A 26,406-nucleotide genomic window follows, 5' to 3' on the forward strand; every position below is an offset into this window, starting at 1 on the left:
AATCTTCTGAAAAGCCACTGAAAAAGAAAGGGAAAAACTGATCCACACTATAACATTGTAAACCTGCTTAAGGTTATTAAGCAACCTCTGCACTCCTGGTGGAATACCGACCCTCCTTCCTTCCGCTATAAGCTCTCACCAGCAGATGGTGGGTGCTCTCGTTCAGAAAAGCAGCACAGTGCACCTAACAAGGGAGGAATCTTAAGAAAGGATGTGCACAACGATGTATCTACTTTCCCCTGGCTGGTACATCAGCCAATGGAGGATTTGATCCAGGAAGATAGGAATGAAGGGTTAGAGACCTCCAGTTGTTAAGAGACTGAACACATATGAAAGCTAAGATTTTTGAAGCCAAATTCCTATTAAAAACAATAGAAATTTGGGTGTACAAATCCCTTAGTCTCTGTCCAGCCAAAGCAATTCCTCTCCCCACAGCTTCTAGCTGCTACCCATTGGTTAGCACTGCTGGTGCAGTTTTTTAGAAGGATTTGTAGCACAAAGAGAGAGACTTATTAAAAACAGAAAAGAATGTGTTGTGCCTCTGTAGCCAGAATCACAGTTCAAAATCTGTAGGCCGGATTTTCCTGAATGCTCAAAAGATACAAAACTGTTACAAACCCATATGAACCACTTAAGCCCAAGTATACGTCTGTTTTTCGTCTCCAGTGATTCACAGGAGGCATGTTTACTACTGTAACTGACACAGAAAGCTCCCAGAAGAGACAAATAAAGTCATGTTTTCATTAATATTTTTTTCTTTTTTAAACACATTACTCCATTGTTTATTGGTTCAGAGGCTATGATTCACTTAAGGATAACTTCATCTTATATAGGGCTATAAAAATGAAATATTTTCACCTTATTCCATGATTATTCTCTTTTGCTATAAATAGCTAGAGTTGGCAGGCCAGAAGTCTTAAAATCCCTCTTTTGCTTTCCCAGTTCACTCTATTTCTAGCTTGACTAAAGCACAAGGTGGATAGTAACTTTCTTCTGAGTTAAAAGGTGCAATTCTTGTCTCTGTCCAAGGTGAATTTCACCCAAGGCAGACCAGCATGTCTTAGAGCATGTTTGTGACCAGATTGTGAAGTATTTGTACAACCAACTCTTCTATTAGTTTCTATTTAAGTAATATGACCTCAGATAGATATTTGTGCATTTGCCAGGAATAAAGGGGGGGAAAATAAAACAGCCCTTTAAAAATCTTCTTGTAGAGGTTGAAGGACAAGTCAGCTGATGAGTAGTTTATTGCCATTAAATTATTTGGGAAATGTACAGGGATCATTTCAGTACTGGAAAACCTGGTACTGAATAGATCAGACTATAGGTAAATTGCTGTGTTCTGTCTTTTTGGGTTATTTTTTTTTGTTGTTTTGATTTGGTTTTGGCGGCGTTTGTGTGTGTGTGTGTGTGTGTGTGTGTGTGTGTGTGTTTGTTTTTGTTTGCTTGGTTGATGATTATCAGGGCAAGATTTATTTTTTTCTGTTAAAATTCTTTCAGAGATGAACAGAGACATCCATTGTCAACCCAGCTTCCTAGGGTGTTAGCTGCCTGCCTGCCAGGAGCCCAAATCCATGAGATAACAGACACAGTGCCAAGCTTCAACTAGCAATTCAGCCATTGCCCAATGCTCTACACAAGCACTAATAAAACAGCCAGGTGTGACTCAGACCAGACTGCACAGAAGTGACATCTGGCTCCAGGGAAGGGCTGAGGGAACCAGAGACACAAGTAGTGTTCTGGCCAAATTTTCCTAATGGAGGTGAAAAATAAATCATGACAGACCAGTCTGAACATTCTCCTTAGTTACACATTTATGGCCCACAGGTGAAAGGGGAACCAGAAGACAGGATGTTGACTTCAGAAAGACTGACACAATGCTGCACAAGCCCAGTCCCCAATGCTTTCATCAGGAAGCCAGCAGAAGTTCCACAGAGGATATTACTATTATATTACTATAGGCTGGCTGAAAACTGTATTGTTATTAGTAACTCAGTGGAAAATATACATCAAGCTTGGTTTTGCAAGAGGCTACCCTAAAGCCCAGTTCTATTCTGGGCCTTCATTAACAAGTAAAAGGATGGAATATTAAGGTATGCTCAAATTTGCAAGACATCCAGCTGCGAAGAGTGGAAAAACCTTCACAAAACAGGATTCAAAGAGTTTCTAATTATCACATTGGCTCTGAAAACAGCAAGATGTAATGGGAAGAAAAGTTTTGCACCTGGGCTGGAAAATCAAACGCACAATTACAAAGCAGAGGAAAGCTGCAAAACTGCAGAAAAATCTTAGACACAGCTTTGCACAAACTGAATTAGCAGTACGATTCTTGCAGATACAAAAAGTATATGACATTTCATAAGAAGAAATCATTCTATACTTCTTGGTATTAGTGAATGCCTCAAATCAAAAATATTGTCCAATTTTAAATAGTATGCTTTCTGATTTATACAGACAATCTGAAGAGTGCAGAGAACAACAGAAAAAAAAACCAAGTTGGAATACATGATCCAGTAAGAAAAGCTAAAAGATTTGGGTTTGTTTAGTCTAGAAAAGAGACTGAGGGAAGACATAAGTCTTCAAATATGCAAGATGCTTTTATGAATATGACAGTGATCAACTGTTCTTCAGGTCTATCAAGGTTAGAAGAACTGCTTACCATGTGGCAAAAGATTTGTTAGCTCTTAGAACAAAATAACTAACAAAAACAGCAGTACATTGGAACAGCTCACTGAGGCTGGCCTTGGAATGCTCACCACTGAAGTCTATCATGGAAAGGTTAGGAAAATCACTGTCAGAAATAGTCCTTGGCTCTGCTGCAGAACAGAGATGGACTGGTCGCCTGAGCTGCCTCCGATGCCTACAATTCTATGATTTACTAGGGAATAAGAAGCTTCTTGCACAAGCCACCCTACTTAGGGGTTTAAAATGTCATGCTAATATATTGCATACAAAAATCTCTATCCTGATGCCAAATATTTCAAACTCTATTTAAAGCTTCACCATTGTAAAAACTGTTATGTTCTAACAGGAAATTCAGGAAGTAGTACTCTGCAATATTATTGTAACAAGAGAGAAGCCGAGTAAAAAGACTTTTCAAAGTCTCATGTGTGACCATAGGACAAGGTCAGAAAAGGCCAATGACATTTCTCCAACAGAAAATAAAAAAAGTCATATACAGTTGGGGTTGTCCCAGTCTGTGAAATGCCAGTGCATAGCAGTGACGGAAAAATGGAAATTGGTTCAACATACTGATACAGTAGGTAATCTGGCAATCATCTTGAATTTAAACACTATCAAGCTAATATGTTTCAGAAAATATATCCTTTATGGAAGCTACCAGAAATACTTTTACCTGATGAAATTGGTGACCATAAAGTCACATGCATATCCAATGGCAAGCACATACATCTGATGAACACATCCAACACTCAGTAAGAAATCCCTGAATTCTCGCAGCATCATTTAGAAAAGTGAATACTTATTGTCTGGATCAAACTATAATCAGGCCATTGCACAAGCACATAGAAAACAGTCACTGACTGTGAGCCCCACCAAGAAGCCATTAGAGCCCTTTGTACAAAGGGATTGCATCACACGATGAGCAACACAGATACTACAAAGTACTCAACTCCTGCCTCAGACCTTACATGCCACTGAGTAAACACAAGTTAAAAAAAAAGGGAAGGGGGAAGGGGGAAGGGGGAAGGGGGAAGGGGGAAGGGGGAAGGGGGAAGGGGGAAGGGGGAAGGGGGAAGGGGGAAGGGGGAAGGGGGAAGGGGGAAGGGGGAAGGGGGAAGGGGGAAGGGGGAAGGGGGAAGGGGGAAGGGGGAAGGGGGAAGGGGGAAGGGGGAAGGGGGAAGGGGGAAGGGGGAAGGGGGAAGGGGGAAGGGGGAAGGGGGAAGGGGAAAGAGGGAAGAGGGAAGAGGGAAGAGGGAAGGGGAGGGAAGCCACTTGAAAGTAGTGGAGAGAATTAGAAGATATGCTAAACATGGCAGGAAATACACTCTGAGGAAATGGCATGGTGACTCCTTTCCATTCTGCTCAGAGGCAATGAGAGTACGAAGCCTAGCAAAGTCCTTTGCAGAAACAGAATCACATAATTGTAGGGGTCAGAAGAGACCTCTGGAGATCACCCACTCCAACCCTACTGCTAAAGCAAGTTCGCTACAGCAAGTTGGACAGGAAAGCACCTAGGCAGGGTTTGAACATCTCCAGATGAACATCCAGAGGTAGAGAATCCACAATCTCTCTGGGCAGCCTGTTCCAGAGCTCTGTCACCCTCACAGTAAAGAATTTTTTTCTCACGTGCCTATGGAACTTCCTATGTTCCAGTTTGTGTTCATTACTCCTTGTCCTATTGCTGACACCACCAAAAAAAGCCTGGCCTCATCCATTTGACATCTACACATTAGATATTTATAAGCATTGATAAGATCCTTTCTCAGTCTTCTCTTCTCCAGGCTGAACAGCCCCAGCTCTCTCAGTCTTTTCTCATAAAGGAGATTTTCCAGTTTTCAATCATCTTTGTGGCCCTCCATTGGATTCCCTCTAGAAGTCCCCTGTCTTTTCTGAACTGAGGAACCCAGAACTGCCCACAGTACTCCAGATGTGGCCTCATCAAGCCAGTGTAGAGGGGACAACAACACAATACCATACTGTTAAATGCTAGGACAAAAATCAAGTAGAGCTGGAATTCTTTAATGCTTGAGAGAAATTATCATCTCTACAGAAGAATCACTAGAATAGCCATGCTGATGTGAAAATTTGTAATTCAGAAAAGCACTTAAGCTGCTGAAGTCTCAAAGACTTCAAAGGCATCCAAGCAGTGCATGAATGCTGTATTGGTCAAAAAGATTCTCCTGAGATATTTCTCCTCACATGCATTTCACAAAATTATGTGGAAGAATATGACCTACCTGCAAGGATAGATATTAAAAACAACATCCAAGGAACTGGAAGAAGCTCAGGTTTCTTGTTAAAATGTTTAAAGAAAGTTTCTGCAAAGAGTCTGTTTTAAAGCATTTCTTCATACACATTCTGTTCTTCAGAGAACCCATTCCTGCATTCCTTGCAAACCCAAAACACCCGCTGACATCATTAGGCAATGCGTTGGCATTAGAAGGAGGGGACTGAGCCAACAGAGGTCGTGGGTAGCCAAAACTGTGCTGGAGACAGTTCGTCCCGGTTCGGTCAAACTAACTTTTGAAATCCCAGCTGGTTTATAAACTGTGAGCCCCTAGGGTCCTACTGACCCCACTCCCCATTACTGCTGATGGCACTATGAGGAGCTGATTGACCCATGCTCAGCACAGATGGCCACACTCCTCAGCCCTAAAGCCAGAGCCCAGAAGTCTCTTCTCCTATGCTTGGAGAAACAGCTATCCCAGCTTCCTGGCCCAGCCCTGCTCCTATGCTCCCTGGCCCCACTCCCGGAACCAATTCATATGCAGTGGGCTACACATCCTGCTGGTGGAGAAGGGCTAAGAGGGACTGTCTTGAAAAGATTTAAAATCTTATTAATGAATACAATACGAACTTCAAAGTCCTACTGGGGAGCAGTATTTGTGTAATGGCAAGAAAGAAAAACAAATGTATCTTGAATCCTGACACAACTAAAGGCAGCAGAGGGAAACACCCAGGGAGCCAGGATTTCAATCAACAATTGATTTGAGTACCCATTCTTGTGGTAGATGGAAGGAATCTGCTCAAGAGAAACGTAAGAAAAGAAGCTACAGATGGAAGGAAAACAGAGATCACTAAGGCAAAGGGCAAGGGCTGAAGAAAAGCCAAAGTGAATTATAACAAAAGCAGCTAACACAAGCTTGAACTTATGTCAGTTAAAATGGAAAAAGGAAAAGAAAAAAAAAAAAAAAAAAAAAAAAAGCTTCATTAATATTAACTAAATAGACCTCCTGTGAAGGAGTTGATGAACGTTTAAAATTCTGTTATTTGTACCTTGCTTAAAGAGCCTTATTTGCCCTTTTACAAACCACATACATGACCATCATATAACACAACATACAGAAAGCATGGGAAGCCATGTTTTCACAGTAATATTGCCCTCAGTCTTGGAAGGAAAAAAAAAAAAAAGAGAGAGAGAGAGAGAGAGAGAGAGAGAGAGAGAGAAAATAAGCCTGTAGGGAAGAGAGTGAACCTAGCTCTTGAAGCTAAAGTCTCTTCTCACATAATGAGAACATTGCATTCACACAGCGCAAAATCTTGAGAATTTAAACCATCTCTCTGGTCCTTGATCAGACCTTGATCAGACCTTGATCAGACCTTATGTCCAGACCAGTTCTGGACAAAAAACAATTCCTTGATTTAAGAAGCCTCAGACAGATAAGTATGTCACTCTGAAAGTAATACCTCCTATTATTTCCAAGGAAAATACTACAACAAGCACAATAACACTCTTTGATACAACAAATTCTCTGTTACAAAATGCTATTTTTCAACATAGTCACCACCATTAGCTGCAGATTTTCACCAGTAATAAACAAGAATCTGCATGCCATGCTTGTGAAAATCTGCATCAGAGAAGGTGACCCACTGCCACTGTCTCTACTGCTGAAACATGCCACCTATCACCTGTGGTCACGTCCTCTGTTTGGTCTCCATCAATGTTCAGCAAGCATTGATGAAAGTCAGTGGGTGCCATTTTTTCCACATGGAGGAATTCAGTGACACACCTTTGCTTCATGCACATTTCCATGTCAGACACCATTTTGTCAGACTGCCCCTCTGCCTATATGTTTCACGGTAACAAAATGTAATGGAATATTGGTGAAAATGTTCAACCTCTACTTCCATACCACCAGCATCCATCTCTGACATCGTGGGCCAACATAATAAAATAGGAGGCATTATTTTCAGATCTCCTCTCATATTTACTGCTGAAGGCTGCAGATGTGGACACCTGAGATGAACCCTGAGGAAAATGCAGAATCTCAAACTCAAAACTCCACACAGAAAATTCTCTTCATACAGAATGGCAACTGCAAAGAAAATGATGAAAGGCTTTTATATCTTTTTTCTTTTTCTATATATCTGATCTGATAGTCCAAGATTAGAATGCAGAGCTGGCTCCTATGGGCAAGGTACTGCACCAAACTTTAGACTACTGCATATTTGTATGCTGTAAAGCCGGCAAATAGATCCATGATTTTTACTTTATTTTTCCAAGGGACAACAGAAAGGAAGACAGGAGAATATCAGTATGACTAATACCTTTAAATTAGTCAGTTACTGGTCTGTTTTCTTACTGCAGAACCGTCACTGATGTCCAAGGACCAATTCTTGATAATATTTTTCATTTTCCCAGAAAGCACACTGGCAGAAACATCAGTCTTCCTATGAATCTCCTCTTGATATTGGATGAAGTTCAGAGATTTAACTCTCTGGACTATGGACATCATCAACTGGGAGAAATCCCATTTGGTAGTTTTCCTGCTATTTGACTGCTCTGCAATTTAGCATCTTCTGCTACTCATTCTCTCCTCTACCTCCTTAAGAACATTAGTTTTCCTGCTTCAGTAGAGCCAGTGTACAGATATTCCAAAGAGAGGAGCCAAGAGCTGTAAACACTCTCCAAATTTCTCCATTGTACTGTTTGGCACATAAGGAAAACGATTTCTGACATTATGAATGTTTTTCATTATCATGAGAAGAAAAGATCTGAAACTACATTTCCCATCAGGCATAACAACTTAATTTTGATGGTTCTGAGGACAGTATCATTAGTTATCCATTACATTATTCTGACATGTCATATTGATCATTAATACAAATAAATTAAAAAAAAAATTGAATCACATAAAAACTAAATGTAAAATCTCTACAAAAAAAAAAAAAAAAAAAAAAAAAACCACCAAAACAACAGAAGTATTGTCATAGTTCAGCAGCTTTGCTTTCTATAAATATATTTTATATTTGATTTCTCATTTCCATAAGAATTATTTTTTATTATTTTTTCTTTTCATTACAACTACATATTCACTTGCAACTGAGGAATGTGAAATAGTTCTTCAAGCCTCCTTGAAGTCTACAACAAGTTGTGCAGCCAGACCAGATTGTCTCAAGCTTAGCTCCTAACCTTAGTTTTGGCTTCGGAAAAAAAAAAAAAAAAAATGTTTTCTTCAATCTTGTGATGAATTTCACAGAATTTCCAGGAACATGTAAGCCACATATCAAAACTTTGTAATTTAAAGTCCCATTTTGGGATCTGGAAGAGGCTGCAGTTAATATTCATTGCATTTATAATATTTTCTCATGCAGTAGAATCTGTGTTCAATGGCATCAGAATGTGAGTTTAGCTGAAGAGCACTCTTACATAAATTAAGGCAAAATGTTCATAAGGTATTTCACAGGCACAGAAAAATGTTTTTTGAATGAAGCAATAAATGTAAATTTCTCAATTCCTTTTAACAAGAGATCAGATTCACTTTTTGCCTCCAATCTCAACCAAATCTGAAGCAATTTCACTAATGCCAATGGAATTAAGTGGCAGTAGATACAGTTCTTGAAGTCTCACCCCTTTTTAAATCAGTGGCAAAACTCCCAGTGCCTTCAGATGCGTACCTAACTCATGGGCACAGCACTGCTCTCCGTTGGCCTACTGACCTTTGTGACTTAACGCATGCTACGCTTCCTGTTTGTAGTCTCTGAGGTAAGCCCTCTGTGCTGTTGAAGGTTCCTGGCCTAAGGTATCATGTTCTTTGTTTACTGTCTGGCTGCATAGATGTCTGGCACAGATTTCAAAGTACAGTAGCTCAAAAATATGCTCAGTGCATATATGCATAAACCCTGTAGTGGATTGCATCACGTTCTGCATCCTAGAAACTAGAACACATACTTAATACTCTCTGTATTTCTCATGGCTTGCATCAAGCAGGTAATAAAACGCAACTGTATCAGTAGCATGAATAGTAGTTTAACATCATTGGATAAAGCCGATTCATTCCAGGCTAACATCAAGAACATGAGTTCAGGATATTTTTCTTTACACGTGTAAGAAAGAAACATATGACATACTCTACAAGATCAGTAGAGTTCAGCTAATCCGGTTTCTTTCTGTGCCAGTATTCACAGCGCATACAAGAAATTCTATACCATACATTTACTGAATTTTCTTTCCTTCAATTTTGCAAGGCTTGGCACAGTCAAGTATTTCAAAAAAATTCAATATCATATTAAAAACATCAACTTAGTCTCAGTAAAACAAGTGTCTCGGTGCAATAGAAAATCTATTCTATATGCTTCCAGGGATGTCGCTTTCTGCATTTGCTGGATTGAATTGCACTGAACTTGCTGAAATTAGGCATCTAAGCAATATTTATGTGACATAACTGAATTATAGACAATCACAGCGAAAATTCCCAAGGGAAGCACTGTTTCATGAAGGTGAAACACTAAGGTAGATTGCAGATTACTCTTGTACCACATACACAGATCATCTTGAGTGAGATCACACAGCATATGCAGGACAACCAGAAGAACAGGTCCAGCCAGCATGAGTTCACAAAAAGCAGGTCCTGCATGACCAATGTGATCTCCTTTTACAGTCAAGTGAACCACCTGGTGGATGAGGAAAAGGCTGCTGACATAGTCTAGCTAGACTTCAGCAAATCCTTTGATACAGTCTCCCACAGTATTCTCCTGGAGAAGCCAGCAGCCCATGGCTCAGACAGGTACACTCTTTTTTGGGTAAAGAACTGGCTGGGAGCTGCACCCAGAGAGTGGTGGTGAATGGAGTTAAATCCAGCCAGTGACCAGTCACAAATAGAGTTCCTCAGGGGTCAGTACTGGGGCCAGTCTTGTTTAATATCTTTATTGATGACCCAGACAAGGGGAAAGAGTCATTCTCAGTAAGTTTGCAGATGACGCCAAGCTGGGAGGAAGGGGTAGAAATGCCCTTCAGAGGGATCTGAATAGACTGGATGGCTGGGATGAGGCCATTGGAGCGAAGTTCAGCAAGACAAGTGCTGGCCCTGCAAAACCCCAGGCAACACTACAGGCTTTGGGCAGAGTGACTGGAAGATTGTGTAGAAGAAATGGATGTGGAGATGTTGGTCAGTGTTCAGCTAAACATGAGCCAGCAGAGTGCGCAGGTAGCCAAGAATGCCAATGGCATTCTGATTTGTATATAAAATAGCGTTGCCAGCAAGAGCAGCGAGGTGATCGTCCCCTTGTACTCACCTTGAGAACTGTGTTCAGTTTTTGTACCCTCACAAGAAAGACATCAAGGCCCTGGGGCAGGTCCAGAGAAGGGCAACAAAGCTGTTGAGGGGTCTGGAGTACAAGTCTTATGAGGGTGGCTGAGGAAACTGGGATTATTTAGTCTGGAGCAGAGAAGGCTCAAAGACCTTATCGCTTTATACAACTATCTGAAAGGAGGTTGTGGCAAGACGGGTAATCGGCCTCTTCTGCCATGCAACTAGCAACAGGACTACGGGGAATGGCTTCAAGTTGCACCAGGGATATTAGGAAGAACATCTTCTCCAAAAAAGTGGTTAGGTGCCAGAAACGGCTGCCCAGGGAGGTGATTGAGTCACCATCCCGGGAGGCGTTCAAGAAACATTTACATGTTGTACTGAGAGACGTAATTTAGTGAGGAAATATTTACGCTAGGTGAACTGTTGGACTAGACAATCTTGGAGGTCTTTTCCAATCCTAACAATTATATAATTCTACAGTTTGCCTCCTGCTGGGGCTTATTGCCAGTTTTGAACTCCAGGCTACCATTACTACCAGTGCCAATCACATATGGCAAAACAGTCTTGTCACTATGATAAAAAAATATTCTCTCACTGTACCATGTGGCCACTCTGTCATATCCAGGTTCTGGACAGCAAGCATACATAATGGAGAGAAACACATCAAGCCTGCCCAGCAGACAATCACTATTTCTTCTCCATTTCTTCTCCTGCACCCTATAAGGTAGCCCTCTCACTGCTTTTGCCAGATGAAGCCACAACATAAGGGCAAATGGAGTCACAGGGAATCCCAAGTCATGATATCCCTTAGGGCAGAGGTTTCCCTGTTCAAGGTCTGTTTCTTAGGGCTTGAATTTCCACGTCATGGATGTTGGCAATTTAGGCACAGTGAGAAGGAATTTTTGTCTTGTTTGTTCCAGGCTAAACAGAACAAACTGAAAGAAACATCAAGGTCTTGGAAGGAATAAAAAATTATTCCTTTACTCTGGAAAGGAGGTGCAGTTCTAACAAGAAAAATCTGATCAACAGAGCTCAAATCTGACTTTTATCCATTTCAAGTGAAAATCAGCACCATTATACATTGTAAACAGCTCAAAAATCTCATCCAACTCAACAAATCAACATCTTTGCTCTTAAAGCATTACCTTATAATAGGTTATTAATAATATCATTCAAGGACAACTAAAAATGTGATGGAACTTTTGATAGCCCACACTGAAAATTGACAAAAACACAATGCATACACAAGCATGGATTTCTGCAGGTAAGAAGGTTAACATCCAAACACAGTTTCCCATATTCTTTGATCAGCTGACTATAGAGAAAATTTCTAAAGCTTGCAGTCCCATTCTGGCTCCAAAAATACAGCCAGCTTGCCCTTGCAGTTTGGCAAGAACCAGCAAAATTGTGTTAACAGTTTCTTTCAAGAATACAAGTTAGTAACTGCCAAATGACAGTAATGACCCTGATGTATTTCTCCCCTTAGGGCCTTTTTGTTTAGAATCCAGCTGCCATCCAAGCAGAAAAAAAAAATCACTCTTTGCCACAAACTCTCCCATCACCCTGGGCTTTCTCCACTGCCACCAGCACTGCAGCTTATGAGAGGCAAGGAGCTGTTTGCAACCTGAAAATGTGATATCCCACCTGGGATTAGACACAACAGAGTGTGCATTAAGGACAAGCAGAGCCTGCTGAAATCCAAAGAGTCTTTCCACATGATTTTGGTCAGGTCCTGAGTCCCTTTTTATGCATTCACTCATTTTTTCCCTTGTTTATTTAAAGAACCATTTCTCTGAAATCCAGGCAAAAATACGCTAATATTTTTTGTATTATCTCAGGGCAGTGGTTTAATCATAAATTAAATTGAGAAGTGCCACAGTCTGAAGCCAAAAGAAAGAGGCTAACTATGACATACCACCTGTGCTCTGCTTCTCTGGCTCAGTGCTGACCTTGGTTGACAGGAACATGTGCCTGAAAATGGCTCCCAAGTGGAAACTCATCACAACATGAACAATTACAGCAGAATGATAAACACCCACATTGCACAAGAAAGCCATCAAACTCTCACAGCAGCCAGGACTCCAACTGCATCTGGAAAGAAATATACATGCACCAGAAGAATGCACATGTATATATGTGAATATGTATACTAGTGTTTACACACACTCTCTTACTATGCTTTGTGCCTACGGCATCATGTTTCAATTCATAATAAAATGTAGGCATGAAAACATCCTTCTGCTCCATTATGATAGAGACAGCTAACATTATCAGGTTTCCTACATGCAAACATAGCAGAAGGTTACAATTTCTTGTAGCGACTTAATCTTACCAATTCTCCCATCACATGCATTTTCCCCTAAACAAGATAACAGATTAATTAGTAGCTTGGATTTCCTTTTAATACTCTATGATTACATGCTCCTGCAAGATCATGAAAGCTGTGAGAAAACCATAAAATACTGGTCTAACTGCATTTCCTCTTAACTAACAAAACAATGGATTTTTAAATGTTACATGGATGCTTTTCTTTCACATGTGGTCTTACGCAAGATTCCTGATGTGGAAGTCAAAAGTTGGCAGTCATCTTCAAAGAAAAACAAAACAGCCAAAACAGTGTTTATGGGCTCAAATCTGTTCACAGGCATAGGTATTTGCACAACAGAAACACAGTCACTTCAACCAAGGAAGATCAGATGCATTCTCCCAGAGCAAGGTGTTCTGCAAAAGTGTTTGAAACAGAGGAATGACCTAGCCTGCCAAAGAAGACCAAAAACAATTCTTACTTTCTTCTGTCATCTTCCTTCTGAAAGCATTTGCTATCTTGGCCACCTCCAGACATCTGCAGACCAAGATCTGTGAAGTTTAAGTCACTGGAGTAGTAAAAGAAATAGAAGGTGTTCTGTTTCTCAGCACGAGAAGTATACTTGAAGCAACACAAGCAAGAAGCAAAATAGCAAGAAAACTTTTTTCTGTGCCTGCACGTCAATCACAGGAGATATGTATCATCAGTGTACAAAGGTGACAAGGAAAGACACTGCTGCTGGTGACACATACGAAGATGCAGACTTCTGGGATAGATGCATTTGCAAATCTGCCCGTAAAAATGTCTGATAAAACTCAGTTTTGAAGGACAAATCTGACATCTCTTAGACAATTTTCACACCACAAACACCAGCTCTGCCTAATATATGTGAAACTCTAGGTGTGACTGGAAGATGTGGATCAGCTCATGCAGCAGAGCCTGCAAGGTACTGACTCACTACAATTCCTCTGCAAGCATTGTTAAGATTCATCCATGGAATCACAAAGGTTGGAAAAGACCACTAAAATCATCTAGTCCAACTGTGAACCCATTCTCACCATGCCCACTCACCACATCCTTCAGCACCATATCTCCACATTTCTTGAACACCTGCTGGGACGGTAATTCTGCCACCTCCCTTCCCTGAGCCTTCTTGCTTTTGCCCACATGTGTACACTGCAGCATTTAATCACGTAAACAAGGGAAGAAACAGTGGTGAGGATGCATAGTTTTGTTTTTTGTTTCAAAGACTCTGCCTGTAGACTTGCCAAAGCCAGATGCTGTAACACTGCATAGTGTTACTCCACAAGATGGGCCAGAATCTTCCAGACACTGGGTGTGGTGGGTGCGAGGCCGCATCATTAGCTGTTTGAAGCTGCGTGGGTAGTTTCCATTGTGGTCTAGCAGCCATGCAGGACGCACCCAAAGAAGCTGGGTAAGCTGCATACAGGAATTAGTCCACATTAAATTCCACGCTTTCACAACTAGGTTGCTACCCATACTCCAGAAAGCTAGCTGAAAGCAAGGTAGGCCCATCTTTTGCTGGATAAGGAGGTGGATTATAGCTCCCATGAAATAAAAATAAGTTTGGAGTGGAATCAGGAGACAGGTGTGCCCTGCTGAGTATCTCAAAGAGGGAAAACACCAAGCTTCCATGGCTTCAGTCACTAAGTTCCAAGTCCTGGAAACGTCAGCCTTAAAAATCTATGACTACCCACTACGAGAGCATGGAAATCCCAATAATTTTCATCAGTTCCAGACTTTTCAGTCACCTACTAGCAAATACCAACCAAGAGCTTGGAAGCCCTGTAATAGACTTCCAGGCAGTCCTAAGAGCAATGCTACCAAAAAAAAAAAAAAAAAAAAAAAAAAAAAAAAGAACATCCCAATTATACCAATAAATGAATACAAAGCTAATAGTCAGTTACCTGTCAAATGCCATTTTCATTGAGAAGCTGCAGGAACCAGGGAACAGAAATACAAAGTTTTTTGTATAGTATTTTCCAGAGTGAAATTTTCTCAGAATTTCTAGTTGGCAGGAAATTTTCTTTTTTCTCCCCCAGATCAGTTTGGGATAGAAGCCTATAACAGATGAACCAATTATTTTCTTCAGCCATATTAAATGAGTAGACGTTGGAAGGGAGAAAAGGAGAGATTAATACTGTTAACCAATGTAAATCTTGAGACTTTTATATTATCAGACTTGTTTTCATGTAATCAGGATGCTGACACCAGAAAAAACAATCACAATTTCTTACCTAAACCTTTACATGAGCTTGGATCGAATTACCAAGGAAAAATATATTATAAGTCAGCCAAACTAGCATCCTCTGCCATTAACTAGCTCATTTTTGTTACAAATGAAATGAAGGTTCCTTGCCTTCCATGTGCCTCAGCCTGAAAGTTATCACATTTCAACTGCGTACCTTATCAATATGCATTAGTTTAAGTATATATCTAAAAAAAAAATGGGCAATAATTGACTTCTTCCATCATCTGTTTGCTGTCTAACACTACACCTTTAGGAGCACAACACAAGGCCAAGGGTCACAATTCTCTTATACAACAAGCAGGAGCAACAGCTGCTACTTTGCCAGTTACTAATTAACTGAACTAATTAACTAATAATAAATGAAACACTAGGACTATTTACCCAGCTGTTTCAGACTAAGCTTATGCCTGAGTCATATGGGAAATCCCTCCCAGCCACTAAACGTGCTACAGATTATCTGTATTATCTGAGTTTATCACTGCTTTTCAATCTAAGGACATAGTGCTCTTCTCAGTTTGCAGATTGAAAAGTGAACCATATTAACCAGTTTTGAGTTATACAGGAAATCTGTGGCAACAAAGCCTTGAGTACAACAGACCTTATATTCCTTTTGCATATGCTTGCCTCCTCAGCAAGCAAGCTGTCCTTTGATACTGCAGTCTGTCCCGCTTGTCAGGTGTAATAACTTACGACCATCAAAAATAAGGAGATTTCTCCTATTGCTGTCAACCGGAGCTTTGCAACTAATTTTAACAGAAGTAGTAACTAGCCTGATATCCTAAGAAATTTAAAGAAACCACACGTCTTCCTTTACAGTTCAAGAAGAGCAGTAAGTTAATAATTAGCAAATTAGAGGAACTATGTATGTTTGTATACATGTACTTATGAAAAAAATATTTGCTCCACATAAAAAACAACAACAAACTTTAGTGTTCTGTAGTCATGAAACAGCCTACAGACCCATGAAATATCTAACTTCTGCCTCATTTCCTTTCTCAAACTCTCCATTAATTTATCTCTTAATCTATAATATTTCAAGTCTGCCACTGATTTCAAACTGCTGCCATCTAGAAGGAATAAATACCCTACATCTACAAAAATGACTATTTTAGCCTAAAATAGAGATCGGAAGAAAAAGACCTCAACAATGAGGTCAATATACAAAGCACTAGCTGTCCTTCCTAGATGACCGTCAAATTTGAGAATTAAAGACCCCATGATTTGCCATGATTAAAGAAATGCTTGTTTCCCAGCATTTGCTGCTAGTTCTGGCAAGCCATGAGACAGCAAACTCTAAATCTGTAATGTGACTGGTGGAAATGTTGTTTTTAAAGGTTTAAAATGTTTTAGCAACAAATATTAAGTCACTCAGAGATTGGAATATGTATGGGATCAATTTTTCACCACATCTCATCAGTCTTTTTATACAGTGAAAACCAATGTGGTTACTCTGGCATAAAACCAGTGTAATGGAATGGAGACTCATGCCTGTGGTCACTAACGTGACCTAGTTGTATATACAAAAGGATATGGGAAAAAGTATTAAGGGTGTCAAAGCCCAAACTTTCCAGTATGACATTGGTTTTGATAATCACTTGGTAGTATTTGTAGGACTTGATCTACGAGTCCCATTTTTTACTCATCATTGGGACCACAGAATTTATGTTCAAATCAATAGCAAAAAATGTTGCACAATCTTGTCACCAAGATGTGCAAGTGTCTACAACGTGCCAAAGTGTGTGCTGCACAGTGGTCACGTGCCACCCAATGTTACAGATGGAAGTAGATTCCAGCAAAAATTCTGACAAAAACCCCACTGTGCTGTCTCCACTTCAATTCTCTCTCAGACAGTTTCTCACTGAGTCCAAAACTATCTTTCGAGTTTTGCCCTTGGTTTATGTTATAATAATTATGCACAGTAAATGTCAGAGAAGATTCATGAAGGTCATGAGAAGATAGGCCAAGCAGTACAGAAGATATTTCTGTGCTAGACAAAATTATGAGACACAACTCTTGAAGGGCTGTAGTCTGGAGAAAAAATGGCTTGGCAAGTAGAAATGAAGGCCATAAAGCCACAGCATACACTGAGAAAATTCATTTAAGCCAAACATGAGAAGATCCATCCATATTGCTATTTGCTTCTTGGATTTGTTTTTCTCAGCTCAGAATAAGATCTGCCTTTGAACTCTTTCTGCCAAACTCTTGACAAGTTTCATTTTGGAAACTGACAACAACGAGGAAGCTTTTAACTGTTTTTATATTAATCTACTTCAAACTCATTTTTATCTAGCTAGAGGCAGGGTTTAATCAAATACAGGTTCTTCTCTGAAGCAGGCCTCAGCTCAACTTAACCACAGTTTACAGTGTGGCCTACATTACTAAATTCCAATGGCATTTAACTTTTCAAGGTCTTCCTTTAGAGTGGTAACTCTGAGCTTTACATGATATACAGACAAGGGTTTAAGAACTGCCAAATGGTTACTCCTGAAGGGATTCGCTGAAGGACTCCACCATCACTAATGAAAAGCTGCAGAATGCACTTAGCAATGTCAAATGTTAGAATTTCTCACTATCCATCACACACATGTACACACACACACACACAAAACCCTTTCATGCTTACTGGGAAGCTCCTGGAAGAGACCAATTTTACATTCCCTGCAAACCCTCAAATTCCCCTGGATTTCTCTGGCAGTTTGGAGTTGCACAAGCATGATTCCCTCTCCAAGTTGCATCTTCTGCCAGAGCCACAAAAAGCATGACTCTCCTGCAACTGCTAGCCAGAAGATTTAGCCTTTTTGAGCTCAAATTCTCAAGCTATCCTCTAGCTCTGGTAGTTCCAGGTTCAATTCCTGGTAATGATTAGGACAAGAGTTACTTCATGAAGAATGCAGAATCTATCTCCAAGTACTTAAAAATTCCTAATACAGCAGAATATCTTTAGTGTGATTGCAATAGGCATAAATATATAGCTACGTAGTATCTCAAGAGTGATGAGAAGAAAAAAAAAAAAGCATTGAGAATTGATTTGTAACAGGAGATGGAGATTAATAATAAATGGTTACATAACACAAAATGGCACACCATATTAGGACTCATTAATTGCAATAAAAAACAGATGTCATTGTGTCTATAACAACCCTGTAAAATTTCTACTTGTCTGTTACCTCTGGGATTTTTACATATATATTTATTACATATGTTAAAACTTTTCATTTCCATTTCAAAAAACAGTCAAGGAGATTTTATTTCTGAGCTTATAAGTCTTAGTAATAATTTTCTGAAATTGTCTAGAACACATGAGAAGTGGAAGCAGCTGACTCAAAGGTTTACATAGTATTACCTGTATATGTATTTACAGCTTGGAGAAAAACAAAAAAAAACCACATTCCATGGAAGAACAACACCCTTTCAAGGAACTAAACAAAAACACAAGAAAAATCACAAAGGAGTAAATATATCTTAAAAGCAGGAATATAAACTGCAATAACTACATAGTATACTCCCTGCAAGGATTTCTCTCTGCCACCCTCATAATATAAGCTGGAAAAAATATATCAGGTCACTCCTAAATATAATTTGATGAACAGGAAACAAATGCTAACAGAAAAAGGAGAAGAGAGGAGAGGAGAGGAGAGGAGAGGAGAGGAGAGGAGAGGAGAGGAGAGGAGAGGAGAGGAGAGGAGAGGAGAGGAGAGGAGAGGAGAGGACTATTTCCCTGTACCACCACTGCTTCATTTACTGGATTTTCTCCAGATTTAGAATTTTTTGTTGTATTTTATTACTATTTCAAAAATAAACCATTGACAACTTCAGGTATAATATTAACAAAATGCTTAATGCATTGATTTAAGGAAGGTTACTGTATAAACACACATTCTTTTCTACATTATAGTCTAACATATAAATTGCTTAAAATCTCACCTCTTAATTTTTTTATTTTTTTTTAAACCCCCCCCAGTCACTGATACACACTTATCCATATTTATAGATTTGGCAGACCAGAACACAAACGGGCTACAGCAAGTTCCTCTCTCACAGCCTGAGGTTTTTTGAAATGTTGCTAAACATCTAGGGAAATCCAGTATCACCTAAGTAAGATACCTAAAATAATACAAAGACTAAAAACCTACATCCTATGAATATATTTACTATCAAAGGGCACCATATACCTCTGAAAAAAGGTAAAAAAAGTAGAAATTTTTTTTCCATTTGGATAAAGTAAAGGTCATTCCACATGTTAACTTGGACTCACACTATCAATTCTTTTTTCCTACCTCCTCAAAGTGCATTCAAAAATGTGTTAAGAGCCTCATATCATGTAGGTTCAATCATCTTCCTCCTTCATTCCTGGACGCTGAACTTCTGCAGACAGATAATTAACAGATCTCAACATGTAAACAGGTTACAATTTTAGTTGTCGGGAGCATTAAAAGTCTATACACCATTTAAATCAAGCTTAAAATGATAATCCAAACTAATAGAATGAGTTGACTTCTACCTGCATACAGAAGAAAGTGCAAGCTGTTGCAGAAAAAAATAAGATTTTCTAATGATATACAAATCTTAAGAGACACAAGTGTGAACAAACAAAAGCTGTTTCATCAAACTCCGTAATAGGAATATGCAAAAGAAATGCCAACATGCATTACATTAATAAGATGCAGTTACTGGCAGGTTGTTAACCCTTTCAAAATCAGTGATGCTGAAAATCATGAGACTAGATTTCCTCATTTTGCTGCACAGTACATTCTGTTTGATCTGTGATGGGAAAATCCCCTTTGCTTGACTCAACTTCAAAGTTTATTTTGGTGCAAAATTCCCCACAGATACAGCTATGTGACCACATGATCTAAGCAGCAGTGCTGTAAAGCACATACATACCACTCTTCCTCCTAGAGTATCTTTTGCAATGTATGCTGTTTGCATGCCAAAAACTCTTTCACCAATAGACTGTTTATTGGGAAATTAGGTAAGCCGGCCAGCCACGTGAATCAATTGAAGGTAAAATACTGATAACAGACAACTAGAAAAACAGATGAGCAGAGTTTTATAACAAGCTCTCAGAGAAAGCTTGACAGAGGGAAGAACAGGAAAAAAAAAATCAAAATACTTCCAATGAAGTAGATAAATTTGATTTAATTAGTGTATATGCATTATGTGCTTACAGATCACCACAAAAACCACAGGATCCATCAAGAAATAGTATCTGTTGCTATCCTTTTGTATAGCACTGCTGAGAAGACTAACAAGTAAAGGTTTTGCCTGAGACCCCTTCCAGAGCCATCAGGCAATTGTGACATGCTCCCTGGCAGAGCAGAGATCATTACAGAGTTAGATGACAGCTAGGCATGGCTTTGTGGAGCCTAGCAAGGCCCACACAGGGCAGTGGGATGTCTACAGCCTTTTGCAGACCTAGCTGTTAGAATTTTACTTCAGTTTACATAGGCCATCATTGTGACAACCCAAGTGACACCACCGCCACCACACCAGCATCTGAATAACACCATCTCACTCTTTTCAACCTCCTCCTGCTACCAGTCTTTCCACTATAAGCTGTCATTTTGGAGACAAAAATCTGTGCGGTGCCATTTCCCATGGACAGAATTAAATGTTCTGCTTACCCAGCAGTAAGGGAGTGGGAATGTGAGAGGCAGAAGGTCTGGCAGGAGCAAATGTGTTGCTGAGAGCCACTGCTTCGAGTGGGATTCAAAGCTTGCATACTGCATGGTTCCTTAGCTACCCTGCACTATGCTTCTGTATGCTGCACTATCTAATCTCACAGAGCAGTAGGTGGGCTGGCTATTTTTAAAGCACTTCAGATGAGTTTACACTGATTATTATGCTTCTTTGATTTTCCTGTTTTGCAAAAGAGACTGAGTTTTGACTCAGAAATAAATTCTTCTGGCAAAAGAAAACAAATTTAGGCCTTATAGAAAACTTATACTGAATATAAAATTAAGTACGACACAAATCACTCTGATAAGTGGTAAGTTAGTAAATATATTATTCATCAAACCACAAGGGTTGCATATTATAGTGATTTATAGTCGTCTGGAATGTTTTTAACTGGTGTATTTATAACCCCTTACACCACATGGTCTTCATATGTGTAGCAAACTGTATGAGCTGTTTGTTACTTAGCAAAAGCACATAAGTAAATCTTAACATAAAGTGAATGACCAGATATATTTTACAATCTACACATAAACTAATGTACTCACCAGATTATTCTCTAAATAACTGTTAATATATTAAGCCAAAAACAGCGGTCCATGCTTACTAAATAAACAAAGATGTAAAGACTTGCAATGGAAAACTCTTCCATTCCTGTCAAAAGATGAACTTAGTGAGCTGCAGAGCATTAATACCTGCTGCTGAATCCATTCTCGGGTTGAAGACTTTGAAGCTCAGCCTGAGAAAGTGTTTGGATAACAAAGCACATTGCAGTTGGACTAAATTTTGGTAGGCCCCTTCCAACTGAACTATTTAGTTCCATTCTATTCTGTGCTATTCATAGACTCACAGAATATCGCAAGTTGGAAGAGACCCACAAGGTTCACCGAGTCCAACTCTCAGCTCCACACAGGACCACCCAAAATTCAAACCATGTCTGAGAGCATTGTCCTTGAACTCCAGCAGCTCGGGGCCATATGCACAGCCCTGGGCAGGCTGTTCCATGCTCACAGCCCTCTGATGCAGAGCCGGTCCCTGAACCCCAGCTACTCCTTCTCTGACGCAGCTCCATGCTGTTCCCTCGGGCGCTTTGGCTGTCACACAGAGCAGAGCTCAGTGCAGCACCTCCACTCCCTGTGAGGAGCTGCAGCCGCCATGAGTCTTCCCCTCAGCTCCCTGCTCTGGGTTGAACCTAGGGACTTCAGCTGCTTCACATGCTCACCTTGCCCTTCAGATCCTTCCCCGTCTTCATAGCCCTCCTTTGGACGCTCTCCAATAGTTTTATGTCTTTCTTATACTGTGGTGCCTAAAGCTGCACACCATGCTGTGCCCCAGGGTACAGTTGGCCCTTCGCCTGCCAGGGCACACTGCTGACTCGTATACAATTAGCCACCAAGCTACCAGGTCTCCAGATTCCTTCCCACAGGGCTGCTCATCAGCCATTAAAAATCTCTGCTTTATCTACATCTACATTTGTGAGGTGACCATCCTCAATAACTATCAGACCAATGTTATCTCTGATCCTTTTGCAGTTAACATACTTTTATTGTCAGCTTCAACTCTAATTGAGCTTTGATTGCATGCATTTTCTCCCTGCAATAATGAATGGCATCTTTGTAGTCCTCCCAGGTCACCTGACTCCTTCTCTTCTCTTCCTCTCCTCTTACCTTCCTTTCCTTCCCACCCCATTCTATATTTTGTAAATGTATCATTAATTTTTCCTGACAAAGGTAAAAGGAAATAGTTGTCTACACTACCCATGTCCTTTGCCATGTAGATGGCAGCAATGCTCCTGTCTTCTAGGGCTCTGCCCAAGTAGCTAAGGAAGACCTTGCCACCTTTAGTCAGGTGCTCAATATTCAGCTTGCACTGACTGAGCTGCTGCAAGAGAAGGGTTATGAACTCTTGCACTTCCACAACTCAATTTCAAACAGACTTTTAGTGCCAGGAATCTTGCATAAAAGCTTGTTTACAGATTAGGAAAATGTAGTTGCTGCTGTGTCAAAATTTAACTGAACTCTACATATATCCCCAAGGTCCTACAATTCATCCAAATATAGACACGTAGGAATAAGGCAATTTTAATACAAATTTCTAGAAGATAATTGTTTGAGCTTTATTGACTGGTTAGAAACACAAACTAAATGGCCAATTAATCCTGGAAAGCATCAGACACTTTATCACAACTGACTGCGATCTGATCAGCAAGATTGGACTCAGCACATTTATACTGCATGTGCCCACTAGGTCTGAAGTCAGGGCTTGACGCAATAGACTGGTCATTCCTGTGTACAGATCTGGATGCTTGCCTACCTCCTCGTCTCCTTCTCATTTCCTGAGAATAAACGTAAACTGTAACAATATTTTTTTCCCCAGTTTCATCTAGATAGACTGACTTTTAACTGGAACAGAGCAGAAAAGACTTGCTTGCACAGCAACCCCCCGTCTTTACCTGTAAGGGTAAGAACTAACAGCAACTGCTGGTACCATCTCTTTGCACGGAATAAAGACCCCTGGAAAAACACACCTTTGTACACTAGCTCTCCCCAAGCCCACGGAGCCCTGAAAGATTGTAAGAAAACACACAGCCCGAAATCTGACATGGAACTGTGTAAGTTACAGTACAAACCTAGCTGAAATGTGAGGGGAAAAACAGTGATAGACACACCCTTCCCCCTGTTTCCAGACGGGATAATAAGTGATTTTGGACTTTGTTTTTCCACCTCTTTCTGAGATGCCCTTTGTCTGGCCTGCTTGTACCCCCAACAGCTAAATCAAGACCAGGACTATGTCTCACTTTGCATGCTACATCAGCATCTGAGTGCATTGGAGAGCTTCTTTTCAACTACAAGTTTGCCCTTGCACTTGGGGTCCTGTGACTTGCACTCAAAAGCATCACTGGCACATGGAAAGCAGTTTTAATCCTTGTGGGCCTAAGGCTAATACTGCCAGGTATCATCTAAAGCTTTACATTTGCAATGTGAATAGTCCAGCACTGCTTCTCTACGCAGATGACGCACACCCAAGACCTTTGCTGACTCATGGGCCCAGAACCATATGGCATCATGCCTAATCAAACCTTGGTCTCTCCTTTGCATCACGAGGACATTCTATGTGTTTGTACAGCGCTTGGAACATTTTGATATAATTATGTAACATTTTGCAAAGATGTAATGTTCTCCAGGATCACAAAACTGAAGAAGAGCAGAAATAGGAGGTAGAAAAAAAAAAAAAAGCAAAGAATTACTTGCAGTAGGCTGAGTACTTCATGAACTGATACAGAAATCCAAGACGCAAAATGTAACATTAAGCTAAATTCCAGCACTCATTACTCACCATGCTTCAGCAACATGAGTAAGTTATGTATGAAATAGGATACTTTTCTGTATGAGATATCCAGTATAACCTGGCCCATGCAGGAGGGATTTTCCATCCAAAAGGCAGAGAAGAATAAATGAGTGAAGAAAAAAGTAGAAAAAGATGTCAGCATATTGTCAAAAAATGACATACGAGTTCACTTTATAGGCACGCACCAAGGAAGCCAAAATGTCCATACTGTGCTAATGTAATCTCTCTGTGGTCACCAAAAGTTAATACTTATGAAAAAAAAAAAAAAAAAAAAAAAGTAAAAATACACTGTTTGGAGCAAGCCCTAACCTGATAATGTCTTAATATTTCCAACAACTAGATGTTTGCAGATTTCCTCTATGGCAGCCAGAATTCAGACGACCACACTCTGTCTCCATACATGAATATCCCTGAATGCATTTTTCTGATCCTTTAATGAATCTTTTCTACTTCTTGTATCCACAATATCCTACGGAAATGAAGTTCTGCCACTGACTCTTTGTTGTGGATTTAATTCTAAATTTGATCATTTTAATCAGTACCCTCTCATTTTTGTATTGTCAGAAACTGTGATTAACTGTACTTTGATTCTTTTTACAGAGCTAATATGCAATGCTTCCCTGGCATCCTGTTTGATTGCTGACATGCTATGTCCGGTTCATACAGCCATAAAGTTTTATTTCATATCCAATCAGTAATCACAAGCTTGTATTCTCTTTCACAATAAAAGCAAAACAACTATCATTATATCACATCTGTTTTCTCACTTCGAACAAGTGTTTAAGGCAACTCTGGAACTGCTCTCAAAATACCTCTTCCAACTTGTCACTCTGTAGTGCCAATAGCCATATAATGCAAATTATCTCGTATGTTTTTGGATGGAAGCCTGACAATAAATGCCAACCTGATTTCCTACAGTCCAGAGTATGCATATTCACAAGTGGTTATAATATTTATAATGTTTTGTTAAATGTCAAGTCTAAAAAGAAGGTTAATGTTGCCTTAAGAAGATCAGGCAAACAAGGTAGTCACTGTAGCACTTTTAGCCTACTTATCATGAGTTACTGGGCAATGTGATTTATTAGTAAGCTGGACAGAGCTTGTATATAACTCAGGAAACATTACTTTCAAGAAATTTTGACAAATTTGTATTAAAAACCCTTAGGGTCGTTTCAGGTTTTGTTGACAATTTTTCAAGAATCTGTGTAGTTTCTGCAGCTGCACATCATAGGATTTCCAGAACTGGTTGACTCAGACACACCCAAGTATTCTTGTAGGGTTCTGTTACTCACAAAGTGCTCTGCTAAAATGAGTTACGATTTGGCTACAGTCGTTACTTACTTTGTTTTAACTATCTTCACATGCTTGAGATATTATCTTGGACTTGATACCGTTGGGCTTCCGAGCAGCATGAAGAAACCAAAGATTTGATCCTTCAAAGAGTTCATGACCCCAACAGAGATATTCCCATTGACCTCAGTAAATCTTGATTCAGGCTAAATGTAAGGAACTCTATCGAGGACAACAGGAAAATCGAAACCTGAATTGGATGGATAATACATTCTGTCTCTATCCTTGTAATTTACTGCAACAGCACTACACTCAGATTGGGTAAAATCCTGACCACGCTATTATCACTGACAAATCTGCTGCAGAAGATTTCACCAACACAGTATCACTGAAATATGTGCCTCACAAATCAGTCTTACTTGTGCTAGTTTTCCTAATTTGAGAGCAAGCTATCTATAAAGTCAGAATGTTTGTTCCTTAAAAGCAATTACAAAAAGAAAGATGCAATGGCTGGAAAATACTGTATAAGCTCAGAAGTTTACATGGTTATTTCCAAAATTTTTTTCTAATATCTGATGCAATTTTTTTTAATGCTTGCAGCATAATTCTAAATTACTAACAGGGCACTTGTCTTTTTCAATTCTTTTTTTTTCCCCTCTTTTTCCTTGAAATTCATAGCTGAAAATCAACACAAACTCATTCAGCAATTACCCAGGAGAAAACTTCTATTTTGTAAAGTGACCATTGTGCTTTCAGGATCTCTCTGAAAACTTCTAACAATGTTCCACCCTTGGGCTTTTCCATCCTCCAATCCTTAGCTTGAAAGCTTGCATTCTCCCTAGCTGTCCCTTTTAAAATATGCCTTTCTAAAAACTGCACTGAAGTGAAAAATGTTCCAGAGGTTTTATTATTTTAAACAGAAAGGTAGCTCTCCTGCTTTGATCTTGGCATCTTAAAGATTTTTACATTTTGGCCAAAAATAGCATTAAAATAAACCAGTTCCCACCTTCCTATGTTACAGCCAACAAACTGATCGCATTATTACTGGATAACATCACCTCTTTGGAATTAGGCTGCCAGCTGAGGTCTTATTATAGTAGTGAATTCACACAGCCACAGTTAGCACTGTCAGCATTTCTATTATAATAGCCTCTTCCTGCTCCCACTCTTTTTCCTCAAAGGAATGAAATTTGGACTTAAAAATGAACTTAAGGTTAAATCACTGACAAGATGATCCCCAACCACCAGCCCGTGGCTTGTCATTTTAGCACATTTCTGACAAGTTGGAGTATTTTTTAATA

General features: G+C 39.7%; 1 long non-coding RNA gene across 7 annotated transcripts in view; it reads right to left on the bottom strand.

Moving 5' to 3' along the window:
* The window catches only part of LOC128085352 (uncharacterized), a 221,493-nt gene that overhangs the window by 194,415 nt on the left and 672 nt on the right, over positions 1-26,406 (bottom strand). For 6 of the 7 annotated variants that reach the window (XR_008208923.1, XR_008208924.1, XR_008208922.1 and 3 more), the window contains exons 2-3: positions 23,804-25,355; positions 19,069-19,156 (exon numbers count right to left, since the gene is read on the bottom strand). The exons of the other annotated variant lie outside the window; for it this stretch is intronic. This is a non-coding gene — a long non-coding RNA (uncharacterized LOC128085352). The remainder of the gene's footprint in view (positions 1-19,068; positions 19,157-23,803; positions 25,356-26,406) is intronic. 7 annotated transcript variants of the gene reach the window in all.

Source organism: Tympanuchus pallidicinctus, unplaced genomic scaffold (assembly GCF_026119805.1).
Source record: "Tympanuchus pallidicinctus isolate F22 unplaced genomic scaffold, pur_lepc_1.0 scaffold3, whole genome shotgun sequence".
Classification (NCBI taxonomy): Eukaryota; Metazoa; Chordata; class Aves; order Galliformes; family Phasianidae; genus Tympanuchus; species Tympanuchus pallidicinctus.